The sequence below is a fragment of the Lathyrus oleraceus genome, chromosome 3 (assembly GCF_024323335.1).
Source record: "Lathyrus oleraceus cultivar Zhongwan6 chromosome 3, CAAS_Psat_ZW6_1.0, whole genome shotgun sequence".
Taxonomy (NCBI): Eukaryota; Viridiplantae; Streptophyta; class Magnoliopsida; order Fabales; family Fabaceae; genus Lathyrus; species Lathyrus oleraceus.
Genome location: NC_066581.1, coordinates 90,538,960 through 90,550,262, shown reverse-complemented (window position 1 = coordinate 90,550,262; position 11,303 = coordinate 90,538,960).

Below are 11,303 nucleotides of genomic sequence, written 5' to 3'. Positions count from 1 at the left end.
TGGGTATCCCGGTGGATTGAAAACCCGAAAGGGCGATCCAGGCAAAAGAGGGATTAAAGCGAAGACTACAGTCTGAGTTTTCTGTACTTCATCGCGCGTCAGTGTCTACCATCTCGAAAGATGTGATCGGTCCAGTCAGTCTTCTCAGAAAGCAAGGAGTTGGGAGAAAGAACTGATGATCTATGAGTTATAACAGAGTTGGGAAACAGTGGATGCCGTGTTCACATTGCCATTAGGATAGTTTATTTTCCTTTTGTGCGCAATTACCTCTTCCTAGGAATTGCTTCCCAATGTATCTGCCTTTTCAGGCACATTTTCAATCAATAAAAGTCGTTATTCAGATAAATTGCTCTTGTTTTTACTTTTACTGTTTTGTTTGCAAAAACGTCCGAATTTTTGATAAACATTGCATATAAAAACATGAAGGCTAAAACAATAACGTGCAAAAGATTAAAACATTTGAAAATCATTTTAAATGTTGAGGACACTTGAGTGTATCTTGTCCATGTACCCCCTGGGGGCATCTGTTATTCTGTTTTGCAGGTCGTCACTTGTGAGCATTCTCCAGCAGTTTATTTCCCAGAACAAAGCTTTTCTCCTAGCTATGGTTTGGTTAGGTCGTCCCCGAGTGGAACGGATTTCATGAAATATTTCTCCAGCATAGTTCATCCCACCAGTGGATTGGACAGGTTTCAGTATCAGATCGGTGTGTGCATCCCCAGCTTGAGTCTATTCTACCTGTGGATTACGTGGGTCGTCCCCGGCGGAGTAACAGATATTCCCCAAAGCAGAGTTTATCCTACCTGAGGCTTGTTTGAGCCTTCCCCAGTGAAGTTGCTTTACCACTCCCTAGTAAAGTCTTCTTGTTACTCCCGTCAAATATTATCCCCAGAGTGTTGCCTGGTTTATCTTCCCCAGCGGAGCAGTTATTTCCCCAAGCGGAGTTTATCCTACTTGTGGATTGGTTGGGCCGTCCCCAGCATAGTTGCCGGTTTTGTCAGTAGCAAGTTGCTTTATTACTCCCCAGCGAGTTGCCTTGTCTTCCCCTAGCGGAGTTGTATTGACGGTTCCCCGGCAGTTGCCTTGTTCTTCCCCCAGCGGAGTTGTTGAAGGTTTCTCAGCACAGCCGTCCTGTGTATCCCCCAGCGGAGTTCTCATCATTTTGCATTTTGCATGTAGTGATCATTGCATCCTCAAAACTGCGTAGCATTTCCATTCCATATGGAGCATTACGCCATAGAAAAATTCAAACATCTGCATTCATGTGTTAACCCAACCAGACTGTATCCCCAGCAGAGGCGGATCCTTTTGTTCAACATCGGCACAACACGTCTACTACAGTTGCTTTGACAGTACTCAGGATTGATATCCCCACAGAGGTTTATTTCCTCACCCATTGATGACAGAAAGTTTGTTTCTCCTCAGTAAGATCCCCAGCAAGTGGTTTGCCTTGCCTTGACATATCTTAAGATGTCATTCTTGTGATACCGGTAAGTGTCATGTCAGCACCCGCGTGTGTTTCTTTGTTTGGTGTCAGTAAACACCATTGTTTCGGTGTCGGTAAACATCGAGTCTTCCTCCCCAGTCATCGGTAAATGTATGGTCATTTTTTGGATGTCGGTAAACATCATCTTTCGATGTCGGTAAACATCGAGTTGCACCCCAGTCATCAGTAAATGTCTGGTCATTTTTTGGATGTCGGTAAACATCATCTTTCGATGTCGGTAAACATCAAGTTTTTTTCTCAGTCATCGGTAAATGTCTGATAAATCCCCAGCTAGAGATCCCCAGTAGAGTCATCTGTAAATGTCCCATCTGGTTTCTGGTTGCGAATATTTGTTTGTCTCTCCCCAGTGAAGTGTTTCCCCAGTCATCGGTAAATGTCTGGTCATTTTTGGATGTCGGTAAACATCATCTTTCGATGTCGGTAAACATCGAGTCTCATTCCAGTCATCGGTAAATGTCTGGTCATGCTTTGTTTCCTTATTAATAAAATCAAGATCCCCAGAAGTCGTCGGTAAACGTCTTGTCTGATTCCATTACAAATATATTTTGTTCCTCCCCAAGCAGAGACGCGATCGGTAAATGGCTCCGTTTTCTTCGATATCGGTAAATATCGAACTTCCAGTTGCAGCAGCCATCGGTAAATGGCCTTGTTGAAGTTGATATCGGTAAATATCAAGTTTCCAGTTTCTAACCATCGGTAAATGGTTTCGCTTTTCTGAAGTTGTTTCCCAGCAGCCATCGGTAAATGGTCTCACTGAAGTTGATATCGGTAAATATCAAGTTTCCAGTTTCTAACCATCGGTAAATGGTTTCGCTTTTTCTAAAAGTTGTCATGCAGTCGTCATCGGTAAATGACGTGGTTCTTCTTGTATTATATCCAGCAGGGTGCAAATTTCTACGGTTCTTTGGTATTCAATCCCTGTTTACCCTGAAAGTCTGACAGCCGTTGCTCTCATCCGTTCGGGTTCCCAGCTGATTGAATAGGGGCATCTGTAGCACCTCAAAATTTGCACCTATCATTGTACATACATTCTCATATTAGGTCATAGCATTAAAATGGTCCACTGCATAACATTGCATTGTCCCTTTTGCCCAAGTGCAAGATCATCAGACAGATTAGGTCAAACTGGTCAGGAGATCAGTCAGTCAAGCAAGCAAGTACAATTCTCATTGAGACAAGGCCCTAGGTTTGGTCCAACATGTTCACATGACTTAGGGGTCCTTTTGAAGTGTTTTGGTCAAGGTTTGAATGCTCATAAGTCATCAGTCATGGCCTAGTTCACCAGAAACCCTAAAAAGTCAACTATGGTCAACTGTGCTTGATTCTATGGATTTCAAGGTGGGAATTGGTTTGAAAGGGTTCATTCATGTCCATACAAGCCTCATGTAACATGTCAAACACCATCATGGAAGAATTTGAAGCCAGACAAGAAATTTCCAAAAATAGAAAGTTGACCTGTAATTGGAATTTGCCAAAAATGGAAAGTCTTGATCCTCAAACTTACATCATGATACAAGCTTCAAATGAATTTTTGCCCAACATGAAAGATGAAGATCTTGTTCTCCCATTTCCAAAAAGTCCAAGAACACCCAATTCCCATGTATGGTTGGCAAGTTATGATCAAATCATTCTCAAGAATTTTTGAACTTCAAAAGGCCATATCTTCCAAACCATTTGGCCAAATTGGGTGGGGTTTTTTGCTACAAGTCACATTTGATGCCCTCTTTCCAAATATGTCATCATAATTCACCAAAGACTCACCAATCAAAATGGCACTTTTTGAAGTAACTTGAACTATTTTAAGTGAGGTGAAAAATTGAGATTTCAAATTAAGCCATTCCAACCATTTTTACCACTTGCAATAGTTTTGAAATCATGTTTGGAGTTTGCTTGAGGCCCATTTTCGCAGCTACAGCTCATGCACCTCACCATTTGGGTGAAATTCATTAATTAGCAAAAACACTCATTTTGCAAATTCCAATTAACATTTTCATTAACCAACCTAAACAAACCTTAAACAACACATATATACATCTTTTTCTCTCTGAAAAGCCCTAGCACACTCTCACAAACAGATCAAAAAAGCTCTATTCTCTCAAACCCTCATTTTGCATTTTTGAACCTTTCTTGAAAAAAACTCCAAAGAACACGAGCTGGTCTTGTTTGCTTCATCACTCACCACCATTTTTGAGCTCATTGCAAGTGGTATATCTCAGCTGTAAAGCCTTGTTCATGGACTGTTTTGGAAGAGCTTCATCCATGGCAGATTTCAAGTGAAGCACAATCAAGCATTGCTGAGCCAAATTTCCTCCTCCATTCATCATTTGGGAGCTTGAAGAGCAATTGTTTTGAGCTTACACGACCAAACAACACCTGAATCACGACTGTACTTCAATTTTGGTAAGAATTCGACTCTCCCATTTCTTAAAACCATGATATGCATTGGATAGATCTCTTTGCCATGATTCTATTGAGCTTTAAACCACTGAAAATGGTTGAGTAATTAGGGAGAAATATTGATTTGAAACTTGATGTATGAAAATGTTTTTGCATGATTCTTCCATGATAAGTTGAATTAGGGAAAATGGCTTTTGGAATGTTGATGTGTGTTGTTAGATGTTTCCATTGATATGTTGATTTTCGATTTTGGTTGCAAAAAGATGTTGCTGCAAATTTGGAAGTGATAAGCGATGAACATGAATGCTGTAGCGATGAACCCTAAAGAATTTCAAACCCAGAATCGGCTTGCCCGTGTTTGGTTGGCTGGGGTTTTATTTTTTGCATGAAACCACTGTTTGATTGCCATGAAGCGAATGGCTGAGCGACACGTCTATTTCCCATGCGCTGCGTTTCATTTTAAGTTCCACTTAATTGCAAAAATGCCACTGCCGTGCCACATTGCCCTATTAAATCATGTCATTTTTTATTTTTATTTCATTTTTGATCCAAATCTTTGAAAAATTATATCACATTCATTTTTGATCCAAAATTCATGGGGTTTTTTGTGAAATGTTCATCTTAATCTCTAGTTTTTTATCAAATATTTTCCAGATTTTTGGCATGGACGGTTTTTTAATTGTGCTAGGGTTTTGTTCATGTGTCCATTTTTTGTACACTTTGCCAAATCAATTGTGAAATGATGATGCTTTATCCAATGGCTTTGAATTTTTTTGTGCTTAAACTAGACACATTCATGGTGATTTTGGTGTAAAGTTTGTGAATTTATCCTTGCTGGTTTGTGAGTTATGTTTTTTTGAATTAGGGTGTGACAATTTGTGTCACACCATTGATGTCCAACTTCTTGATTTTTTCTACCTTGCCTAATGAACTCAATTTGGTCTGAATTTTTGCATGAACATACTTGTGGATGTCTAGATTACATGTGATTTTTTATGGAATTATTGATGGCATTTCCTAATTGTTTGATAATTTCTCCCCTGTTTGACCAAAATGTTGACTTTTGTGATACTTGATGCCATATGCTTTGTGAAATTCTCATACATTATTGGATGGACATGAAATTTGACATATGATTAGTAGACATCTTAAGGTTTATCATGGTTTTAGTCCCATTCATTTATCATTTGCTATCACTGATTTATGATTTATTGAAGTTGGTACATGTTTGGTTGACTTCTTTGAGCATGTTTGAACTTGCCCTGCCTTTCTGATTTTCATTTCCCTACTTCCCATGATCCAATTGAGCTGAAATTTGGTGTTCTTACCATGCTATGGATTATGTTTGATCATGATTTATTTGATGATTTTTGGAATTGTTTATGATTGGTTTTGAACTGAGTCTTGCTGTTGACTTCCATGAGCTTCCATATGCCATGCCTTGACCTATTTTGCTTATGAAATCATGATGATGAATGATATGATTGTGAAACCAATTGAGTTTGTTTCTTGATTGTTGGAATATGATTTTGATTGGATTTCATTTGCTGTTTTGACTTTCTCATCCCCTTTTGACCCTAGGCTTGTCCTAGTGGTCCTGTTGCTCATGTTTGAGTTCATTTTTTCAGGATAAGAAGCAGTTGCCTTAGAGAGATCAATACAAATCGATTGATGCTTGATTGATTATCATGACTAACTTGTTTGTTTTGTAGCTTGCTTGGCTCATATGCTTGAGCCTTGTGCATTGCACAGTTAACTGACTGTGTTGACTGTTGATTTCTATCTCATTTTGATTTAACTTTGACTTGTATACTGATGTTGTCTGACTGGTTTCAGGTACCTTTAGTTGCTTATAGTTCCTTGTGAATTTTGCTTTGCTTTGCTTGAATAGAAATTTGCATTGAGGTATAATTTCTCATCTTCATGTAGTCTGGAAGACCTGGCCTGTTCCTTGGCCAGGCAACTGTCTGAAGTCCTCCTTAAGAGGAAATGTTTGTGATTGTTTACAATTTGTCCTTGTACATATTCAAAGACCTCCTAAGTGAAGAGGCAATTGGCAGAACCCAAGGGATATGCAATCTATCCCCTGCTATTCTGTGTGTCACTCACCTTGCTCACACTACTTGTGTTGATGCATAGTGAGTAAAAACCCAAGATCTATAGAGTCTAACTTGTGGAGAGAGTTCCTACTTTCTGAACTCCCACACCTTCTGATATTCAAATGCTCTCCCTGACCAGGGATAAGAGCAATGAGGCACACCCCTCATCTCCTCTCATCTGTTTCACCTTGGCTCTCAATGTCAAGGTTAAGAGCACCATTAACCCTATTCCAGTTGGCTTCAATGCCTAACCTTTGTGTGAGCCCATTGCTTGTGTATAGTGTGTGCTACTTGTGTTTGTGTGTTTGTTTGACTTGCTTCCTGTGCAAGTTAGGTTTAGTTTAGCTTGCTTCTTGTGCAAGTTAGGTTTAGTTTAGCTTGCTTCCTGTGCAAGTTAGGTGTGGCTTGCTTCCTGTGCAAGTCATGATTAGGATAGGCTTGCTTCCTGTGCAAGTTAGCTAGAAACCTTAACTTAGGGATGATATTTGCATGATAACATCTAGGCTCGAGTCGTAGTCTCCCTAGTTGTGTCTCCCTCTGTTATCTGGTTAGGCTAGTCCTTTTTCCCTGCGTAGGGGAACTACGTCGCCCTGATCCTCATACCAGATGAGGTACGTAGGCAGGAGATGAGCTGATCTCTCCGGGCGCCCTTTTTCTTTTTCCACCTTTGTGTCTTCAACCCCTCTGTGTGTGTTGTTGTGTGCTTGGAACCTGACGTAAGTCCATCGAGTGGCATTCGGGTTCCAGTGTGGGTGTGTTCTGGTTCGGATGCTGATGTAACTCCAGTGATTGGCATTCAGGCTCCATGTTTGCCTTTGCCTGTGTTTGTTTGTGTGCGTGTCAGCCGAGCTACGAATGCTCTGATTCTTCTTCGTCCAAGAAGATACGTATGCATAGGATGCGATATCCTAGCGAGCATGTGTCGTTTCCCCAGTCCGAACTACTTTGACTCTGATGTCTATGCCTGATAGACTAAGTAGGCCCAGGATACGATGTCCTTCCGAGTCAGTTTCAGTTTCAGTTTGTTTTCTTGTGTCTCCTTCAGCCAGTGTATGTGTTTGAGCAGTGTTTATAGCAACCATTTTCCTTCCTATTGTGCGTGGATCCCGTCGAGTACGGCGGGTGCGTAGGGGTGCTAATACCTTCCCTTCGCATAACCGACTCCCGAACCCATTCTCTTTGGTCGCGAGACCATGCCTTTTCCAGGTTTACTCTGAGCGTTTCCTTTCCCTCTTTTGGGATAAATAACGCACGGTGGCGGCTCTGTTGTTCTTGTTTTCCCGCCGGTTTTTCGCGTAATGCGACACGTATAACAGGTCTTCAATCTAATATATATGATCCTACCTGTTTAGATGGACTTTTTTATCAACCTTTTACTACTACATTTTCCACCATGCACAACCATAATACCTCCAATCTTAGCCCATCATTTTTTATTCCCCTTACTTCAAATCTTATATCATCTACTCAAATTGAAGAATTTCCTACTCATACACCACCAGGCTCAAACTCAAACAATGTCCCTCAACCTAATCATGAATTCACCCTTACTCTTCAAGCTAACTTACCTGTAATAGAAATGTGAACCCTCCAATATACCTGCAAGATTACAATTGCAAGTTCATTTCCAATAAAACTACAGTTCATATTCAATTGCTTCCACTTCATCCTCTACATGTAAGTATCCTCTTTCATCAGTCATATCTTATGATTTCTTATCTCTTTCGCACAAAAACTTCATTTTAAATTTGTCTACCCTTCATGAACCTTAAACATATGAGATTGTTATTTGTGATGTTAATTAGAGAAATGCTATCAAAACTGAGTTAAATGCTCTGATTAAAATAAACACTTGGAATCTTATTCCTTTACATTCACACAAAAAGGGAATTGGATGCAAATGGGTATTAAAGTTAAAGTTATATTCCAATGAAACAATTGAGAGATACAAGGCACGTTTGGTTGAAAAAGGTTTTACACAAACTGAAGGATGGGATTACATGGACACTTTCATACCTGTGGTGAAAATGACCACCATCAGGGTTCTATTGGCCATTGCAGCAATTCAAAATTGAACATTTTTCAACTTGATGTTATCCCAACTTTTTTGCATGGTGACCTTAATGAAGAGGTATACATGAAAGCCCCCTCTAAGTCTTAACCTGCCCCAACCTGATCATGTGTGCAAATTGAAAAGATCACTTTATGGTCTGAAGAAAGCAAGCAGACAATGGAATACTAAGCTCACTGATACCCTCACTTCATCATGCTACACTCAATCCAAGGTTGATTATTCACTCTTCACTAAAATTTCTTCTAAAGGATTCATAATCATTCTTTTTTATGTCGATGACTTGGTTCTATGGGTAACATACCTTGAAGAGATTAACCAGCTTAAAGCTCTACTAGATGCCAAGTTCAGCATAAAAGACTTAGGATTATTTAAATACTTCCTAGGATTTAAAGTGGCTCGAACTGCAAATTGCATTTCTCTTTTCCAAAGAAAGTATGCATTAGATTTAATCCGTTGTACAAGTCTTATTGGTGCCAAGACTTACAACACACCAATGCAACCTCATCTTCAACTTCATAAAACTTTTGGCACATCTCTTTTCAAGCCTACTGCATATTGAAGACTTATTGGTCGACTATTATATCTCACTCACACTGTAATATCCCATATTCCCTTAAATGCTCAATTGGTTGTCAGTTGAGATCAATTGAGTACCTGTGTACTATATCTTTTGTTAGTTGTAACAATTAGAGCTCCTTTGTGCTCTAAATGTTGTCAATTGGGACCAATAGAGTAACCAGTGAACTCTGAAGGGATTAATTATTAATAAAGAGACAGACCAATATTAATAATTACAGGAGAGGACATTTTTGGTAACATTAATAATTGGTCAATTGGTGTTGGAAGATGAAATATCAATTGGGATATTTTGATTACTATTTAATATTATATATATATTATATATATATATATATATTATATATATATATATATATATATATATATATATATTATATATAGGTTGTGTGGTGGGGGTTGAAGAAGAAGTAGAAAGAGTTATCAGAAAGAAAGAAAAGAAGAAAGAGAAGAGTAGAGAAGAGGAAAAGAGAAAGAGAAAGAAAGAGGAAAGGAGAAAGAGGAAGAAGAGGAGAAGAAGAGGAAGGAACCACCATCACCACCATGTCATCTTCATCCTCACCAACTTCATCTTCTTCTTCTACTAGGTGAGTTCTTAGATAGTTTTAGCATTGGGGGAAAATAATCTATATTTGTGGGGTTAGGGTTTGTGTGAATTGTGATGAACTTGTTGTGTTCATACTCCCTATCCATGCTATGTGTTGATATTATGTTGGTTGTTGTTGAAAAATCAAGTTATGTGAAAATGGTAGGTAAAAATGGTAGATGGAAAGGAAAATAAAAGAGGAGTCAATTAAGGAAAGAGGTTACTGAGAATTAATGCGTAGCAAAATTCACTTTCTGGGCGGTTAACACTGAAACAGAATTTAATTTTCTGTCTGTACAGAATATGTCACCAAGGGGGTTCAAACCCAGGACCTCCTTGAAACTGTACATGCCTTACCACTAGGCCAAAGAGGTTGTTGTTGAATACTTATGCAATGAATAAATATTAATCTAAATCTTGATTAAGATAGATTAATGAATTAATTGAGTGGTGTAACTCCGTTTTGGACACGGCCGGAAGCGTTAGAAAGATAACGTAAAGGGCTATTATTATTGTTCTATGTTATAAAATATTATGTGATTATAAATGCCATGAATTTTATCATGATGAAAATTACATATTGTTGTTATGTGGAAGGTGAAATAACATGATTAAAAACCTTACAAAGATGAGTGAGGAAACCTAGAAGAATAATTTGATTAATAACTTAGAAAGATAATCTAGGTTATGGAACATGTGAGATACATGTATGAGAATACGGTATTCATTCGTACGACGCTTATGTGAGGTCGTGGACGAATTGTTACCATGATTGAGAATGAGACGCAATGTATGGAACATGCCATATTATTATTTGTGTATTATGGTGAATGAAGTCACCTGTGATTGATGAAGTTGTATGGTTCGTGGAACCGATGATTATGGAACCGATCATGTATTCAGAATGTGTGTTTTTCTATGGTGGTACACATCTCTATTGGTATGCTTAGACGTGTAAGCATTGGGATGTGGGACCAATGATTCGAGCCTCAATTGGGTTTGAGCCCCAACCATGGCGGACATGGGGGAAAGGTGAACACCAAAGTTGGATAAGGCCCATACGGTGAAAGAGACTCAAAGTGGGTAAAGTCCCATACGAGTGATGGTTCTCAATAGTGGGTTTAAGTCCCATAGGGGGACCGGATATCCACCGCGAAAGTCGAATCATACGAGCATGCATGAACCGGGTCTGGCTTAGACGTAAGTCCGATCGGGAATTGATGTTTCGTGATCTGAATAATGATCGTGGTTGAGTTATGAGAACTCAGATGCATGTTGCCATACAATTGCGAGATAGTTTCCCCATCGCTCAAGTCTTCGTTCCCTTGTTGACTTGAGTTGGATATGAGTTGAATATCGATTAGAATACCCTGTAGAGCCGAGTGGACCCATAGGATAGGAGAACTCACTGAGATTATTATCTCATCCCATTATTGTTGTTATTTTTCAGGTATTCTTTACAGGTTGAATCTAAGAGAAACTGTTATGGATGTTTCAAGGGTTGCTGTTTAGCATGATCTTCCGCTGTGGAGTTGTATGCAATGCAGATATTGCACATAGTTCTTAGATTTTATTTTTGGCATTATTGTATAACATGTTCCATTGATGTTTTAGTTGGACATGTATATATATTTTGATGCCATTAGGCACTTATGTTGTGACAATACCAAAATTTAACACTTGTATGATATTATTCTAGATATATATTATACGGGTTGTTACAGTTGGTATCAGAGCAGGTCGATTCTCGACCTAGCCTTGGGACATCATAAGTAAATCTATTCCTGCCTCATATGTGTGTTTAACCAACATGATTCTTAATATGACTGTATATAGTATTGGACCTGATCAACCTAATATTATGTGCATGGTACGTCGGATCATGGTTGAGCGACCACGAGGACTCCGAAGTGTGGGTTGATCTTGTGCTTTGAGAATAGGCTCAAGCCAAGAGTTAGAAAGTAAGGAGAACTAGATGGCCCAGTTGAAGTTTCAGAGGAGTTGTGATTTGGGTATTATGGAATTGAAGAGTAGTGTATCATCCAAGCGATTCTGCGGTGGTAA